Genomic DNA, 5,988 nt, shown 5'->3' with positions numbered 1-5,988 from the left:
ATGTTGGCAGGACTCAGCATTGTCCCTGCAGATGAGACTTCTTGCCAACTTACTTGGTTTTAAATACATCTTCAGGCTAGCCTGAAGGGAACCCAACCTGAGTCCCATCTTTTGCAGACGAGGAAATGCAGACCGCAGAAGTTGGAGCAGCTGAAAAAGGTAACGCTGTTAGGAAGTGATGGAGCACAAGCTAAACGGGCCTTAAGGTTCCTGACTGCCACTGGAGCCCTGGGGCCCGGAGCCGCTGGTCCTGGGGTGGCGATTTACAGCCGGAGAATCTCCCACTGATCTAGCCGCTAGCACAGTGTTTGCTAATAATAGGAGGGAAATAATTTTCCCTGGTGACTCAGACAGTGAAGAATGTGCTGCAACGCGGGAGACCCAGGTTCGATCCCTGAGTCAAGAAGATCCCCTGGAGAAGGGAATGGCAACTCACTCCAGTGTTCTGGCCTGCAGAATCCCATGGACAGAGGAGTCAGGTGGGCTACAGTCCATGAGGTCGCAAAGAGCTGGATACGGCTGTGCGACTAACACACACACACACTCACACACACACATTAATTTTTCGTCTGGTATCAGTTGATCTATCAAGTCACCAGGATGAACTGAATATTTCCTATGTGGATTCTGAGCAGAGGAGAAGAAAATCAATGAAGCTTTAACAAGTCAAAGAGTCTTCCCTGAGAGTAGAAAGGGGTAGGGTGGAGGGGGGAATGGATATACCCAGAGGGGAGAAGAGAGTTATCCAGGAGGGCAGGACATAGGATGCATCTTAGCAGGTCCTCCCACTGATTTTTTAATGCTCCTGTAAGAGTGGTGAGATTTGAGTGGTTAAATTTGAAGCCAAACTTAACTATGGTCTGTAAGGATTCCTAGGCTCTGTATGGAGGTAAGACAACCAAAGATGTGGAATTCGGAGACCAAAATAATGAAATTTCTGGCGTAGTCCAGTGGTTTAGGTCAAAGATCAGCAAACTTCTGTGTTTAGCTCTACAGGCCAAGAGGCAAAACCCAGGAGACAATGAAGGTGCAACTTTTTATGAATGAAAAATGCAGTAAAAATAAAATAATAGAGTCCCAAGTTTTGAAACCCAGTTCTATTAATGAGAAGATGGGAGTCTGCTGGGGGAACAATATTTCATTTAACTGGGGCTCAAAGTGGCTGTCATGTGCCTCAAAGGCAATCGCAAGTGTTCATCTGTTAATGCTGATCTGTAGTGGATTTTATATGCGGCATATTTTTGGTTGTATATTTTACAAGTATTTCTTCCCAATTTGTTCCTTACATATATTTTTGTTGTTGTTTGTTGTTTTACTTTTCGGCCCCACAGCCTGCAGGATCTAGTTCCCCGACCAGGGATCGAACCTATGCCCCTGCATTGGGAGTATGGAGTCTTACTGTACCACCAGGGAAGTCCCCATACGCTTCGTATTTGACTGTCTTTTACACAGAGACGTGATACTTATGCTATCCCTTTGATTGGCAGTGTACCAAACAGCAGTGCTAAGCTCCCAGCAACTGCTCAGCTCTGCCAAGTCCAAAAGCCCCCGGAGATGGGAGGTAAACCAATGAACGGGTCTTATTCCAATAAAACTTTATTTATGGACACTTAAAATTTAATGTCATATAATTTTCACATGTCACAATCTTCTTCTTTTGATTTTTTTTTAAAAACTGTTTAGGAATACAGAAGTCTTTCCTAGCTCTGGGTTGAGGAAGTGGCAGGGTGGTAGGGATACAAAGCAAGTGGTGAGTGACACCGGTTCGTGAGTCATGCTTAGCCTGACAAATTCAGCTCTTCGTGAGCAGAATGGCCAAAGGACATCTCTGATGTTATCCCTAATAACTGACTGGCTGGGAGGAAGTATCTGATAGTATAGATGGAACTAGAAATAAAGACTTACTGAAGCTCCTGGAGCCTTGGGAAGATATCTGCCTCAGATCTAAAATGAGGGTTCTCCAGATCGTCCCAGCCTTTGTGGGTTTGGTGAGACCTGCCAGTGAGACCTGCCAGGCCCAAGACTGATTCTGGAAGCCTGATCATCAATACCATGTGTCTGTGTGGTCACTCCAGGCCCCCAAAGTCTTAATACTTAACACAGGGGTTTCCACAGGATGGGGCCAAGTTGCCTAAAAAGGATAACCTCCCAGACAGCTGAGATCCAGGCAAGAGGGTCGGTTGGGACATGGAGAGCACATGAAGTGCCTGGGCGTGGAGACAGCCCTTATCTCTAGCTTCTCGGGGGAGTGTGGCACCTGTTTATGGGTAAACCCAGGGCCTAGCTCAGCTGGAGGCAAGGTAATGGGGCAAAGCAGAGCTGGAGAACACCCAGGCCAGGCTGCTCGAGGTTTAACCCTTTCTAGGAAAGCAGAGGCCAAATAAATTAGGTTGGTGCAAAAGTAATTGCGGTTTTATTTTATTGAACTTTATTGTTTGATACTGGAGTAGAAGTACTGTTTTAGCTCAGTCAACCAGGCTTCTCTGCCCATGGGATTCTCCAGGCAAGAATACTGGAGTGGGTTGCCATTCCCTTCTCCAGGGGATCTTCCTGACCCAGGGATTGAACCCAGGTCTCCTGCATTGCAGGAAGATTCTTTACAATCTGAGCCATTATTTGCTGTTTATTTTATATTTATTTTAGAATAGGGAAATGATGTTAAACAAAAAGCAAATCTGAGCAATTTTCTTATTCAAGTTCAAAATGGGTTGTAAAAGAGTGGGGACAACTCGCAGCACCAACAATGCCTTGGCCCAGGAACTGCTAACTGCAGTGATGGTTTAAGCAGTTTTGCAAAGGAGATGAGACCCTTGAAGATGAGAAGTATGGAGACCAGCCATCAGAAGTTGACAACAACCAACTAAGAACAATTAAAGTTGCTGAAGAACTCAACGCCAACTGCTCTATGGTTGTTTGGCATTTGAAACAAATTGGAAAGGTGAAAAAGCTCAAGAAGTGGGTGCCTCATGAGCTGACTGCAAATCGAAAAATCATCTTTTTGAAGTGTCATCGTCTCTTATTCTATGCAACAACGAACCATTTCTCGATCAGATTATGACATGCAACGAAAAGTGAGTTTCATACAACTGGCAATGACCAGCTCAGTAGCTGGACCAAGAAGAAACTCCAAAGCTCTTTCCAAAGCCAAACTTGCAACAAAAAAGTCACTGTTTGGTGGCCCACTGCTGATCCGGTCCACTACAGCTTTCTGAATCCTGGCAAAACCATTATATGTGAGAAGTATGCTCCGCAAATCAGTGAGATGCACCAAAAGCTACAACACCTGCAGCCAGCATTGGGCAACAGAAAGGGCCCGATTCTTCTCCACGACAACGCCCAGCAGCATGTCTCACCACCAGCGCTTCAAAAGTTAAATGAATCGGACTATGAAGTTTTACATCACCTGCCATTACTCACCTGACATCTCACCAACTGACTACCACTTCTTCAAGCATCTCGACAACATTTTGCAGGGAAAGACTTCCATAGCCAGCAGGAGGCAGAAAATGCTTTCCAAGAGTTTATTGAATCCCCAGGCGTGGGTTTTTACACTGTAGGAATAAACAAACTTATTTCTCATTGGCAAAAATATGTTGATTGTAATGGTTCCTATTTTGATTAATAAAGATGTGTTTGAGCCTAGCTATAATGATTTAAAATTCACGGTCCAAAATTGCAATTACGTTTGCACCAACCTAATGTAAGCACTGGAGAAGGCGATGGCACCCCACTCCAGTACTCTTGCCTGGAAAATCCCACGGACAGAGGAGCCTGGTGGGCTGCAGTCCATGGGGTTGCTAAGAGTCAGGCACGACTGAGCGACTTCATTTTTACTTTCACTTTCATGCATTGGAGAAGGTCATGGCAACCCACTCCAGTGTTCTTGCCTGGAGAATCCCAGGGATGGGGGAGCCTGGTGGGCTGCGGTCTATGGGGTCGCACAGAGTCGGACACGATTGAAGCGACTTAGCAGCAGTAGCAGCAGCAATGTAAGCACACCCCCAGTTAAAGGGCTAGCCCTAAGCAACCCCCATATTTTCAGCTGATTCCTATAGAAGATGGCAGAGCCCTGCTCCAAACCAAGACAACTCAGCTCTGCCATGGCCCTGTCGACGTCAGGTGGGTTTTGCAGATTTTAATAAAATGGTGAGAAAAGCGCTGAGTCACTTACTCCTGCCGTCATTTACACTGCACCTACTGTATGCTGGGCACTGTTGGGTTGGACTGTGTGAGCAAGACCCACATCCTCCAGCTGTACTCCAGCTAAAGGTTCTTCACTGACCCCTCCAGGCCAAGGCAGAGAGTCCAAGATTGTCCCCATTTTACAAAAGAAGTCACTGACACACACACCCAAGGTGACCCAGGATACAAGAGTCGAAAAGCGTGAAAGCCATTCAGGCGTGTCCGACTCTTGGTGACCCCATGGACTACACAGTCCATGGAATTCTCCAGGCAAGAATACTGGAGAGGGTAGCCTTTCCCTTCTCCAGGGGATCTTCCCAACTCAGGGATCGAACCCAGGTCTCCCACATTGCAGGCAGATTCTTTACCACCTGAGCCACAAGGGAAGCCCCCAAATGAGGAACATGTCATGAATTTGAGTGTCATCCTTGTGCAGGCGCCATGCTAACCTTCTCTGTATCATCCAATTTTAGTATATGTGGTGCCAAAGAGAGTACACAGGGTTGAAGGCGGACGATAACGCAGATCTCCTTGGTCAGAGAATGAAGTTTCCACCTTGTTAAAACACAAGACAGGTTTTCCAAACCCTCCACTATTCACTTTGTCTGACATGCTTAGTGATTGCAGCCCTGCCCAGACTCAGCGCGGAGTACCTGGGATGGAAAGACAGGGAGCTCATTCCCTCTGCTCAAAGAGTCTGTGGTCTAGGGGACCACAGAGGCTGTGGGCTCCCCAGCCAGTCTGGGCACAGTGATGGAGTACATGAAGTGCCCTTCAGTGCAGAAGCTCAGACCTAGGACAGTCTGGAGCCAGAGCTTCCATGCATGATGTCAAGCCGCTGTGCTCTGTGACTCTTGGTCTCCTCATCTGTTAAATGGGCACATCAACAGTACCCGCTTCCGTGGACTGCTGTGAGGGCTGAATAAGGTGACACGGTGCCCGGCACAGTCAGCACTCCATAAACGGTCGCTACTTACAGGCCCAGGAAAGAAAACTGCTAAGGACAAGGTAGAAGTGTCTAGAATTCAGTAGGACAATGGATTTTGTGTGTCTGCCTCAATGTTTTGTTTTTAAATATTTCTGTACAGTGTCTGTACTGGGCACAAAACAACACCTTGAAACAACATCTTGAAACAGGTATTGTTATTTTTTTCCCATTTTGCAGATGAGCAAACTGAGAGCCAGTGATAGAAAGTTCTTCAAGATCACACAGCAAGAAAGGATAGAAGGCTGTGTCCCCAAATGATCCTCCCCACACTGAACTGCCCCTTCATTACATGGAGGAGGGAGTTTGGCTGTCATTTTGCCGTGGACAGAACAAGAAAACCAAGGTTTCAATGGTGGCATGAAGGGCTCAAATGGGATGAGGAGGTGCCGGCAGGAGGATTGTTAGACGCAGAATGAGTGGCTCCAACAAAAGCAGAACTCCAGGAAGATTCTCAGGAGTCAGGATGGGATGCAGGCTGACGTCCCCACATCAGGCCTGTGTTCTCCAAAAGATTCTCTATGGTCCCACTGACAGGAGGCAGGAGAGGAATGAAAAAGATGACCAGCTGTGGGATGCTTCACTTCTCCCAAGTTCCCGAAACGTTTTCCACTTTCAGGATGACCCCCTCCAGTCTCTGACAATGAATCTACTGTTGCTTCCCACACCTCCACCCGCCTCCCCTCAGCCGAAGGAGAGGAATCTCGATGGATTTCTGGACCCTTTGGTGCTGGATGACTGTCATAGACTGATCTGGTATCTGCTGACAGAGAGGAAGATCTGGGTGATCTAAGTCAACGTTGGCTGATCACCTATGTGCC

At 47.0% G+C, this 5,988-nt stretch overlaps 1 non-coding gene across 1 annotated transcript; it reads right to left on the bottom strand.

Moving 5' to 3' along the window:
- Positions 1 to 4,573: 4,573 nt before the first annotated feature.
- On the bottom strand, positions 4,574 to 4,679 carry LOC147350623 (U6 spliceosomal RNA). The gene has a single exon (XR_015149303.1). It is a non-coding gene; the product is annotated as a U6 spliceosomal RNA (small nuclear RNA).
- Positions 4,680 to 5,988: the final 1,309 nt, after the last annotated feature.

Source organism: Bos grunniens, chromosome 20 (assembly GCF_055505025.1).
Source record: "Bos grunniens cultivar Pamir isolate PY7600 chromosome 20, Bosgru_T2T1.0, whole genome shotgun sequence".
Classification (NCBI taxonomy): domain Eukaryota; kingdom Metazoa; phylum Chordata; class Mammalia; order Artiodactyla; family Bovidae; genus Bos; species Bos grunniens.
This window is presented reverse-complemented; position numbering and strand designations above follow the sequence as displayed.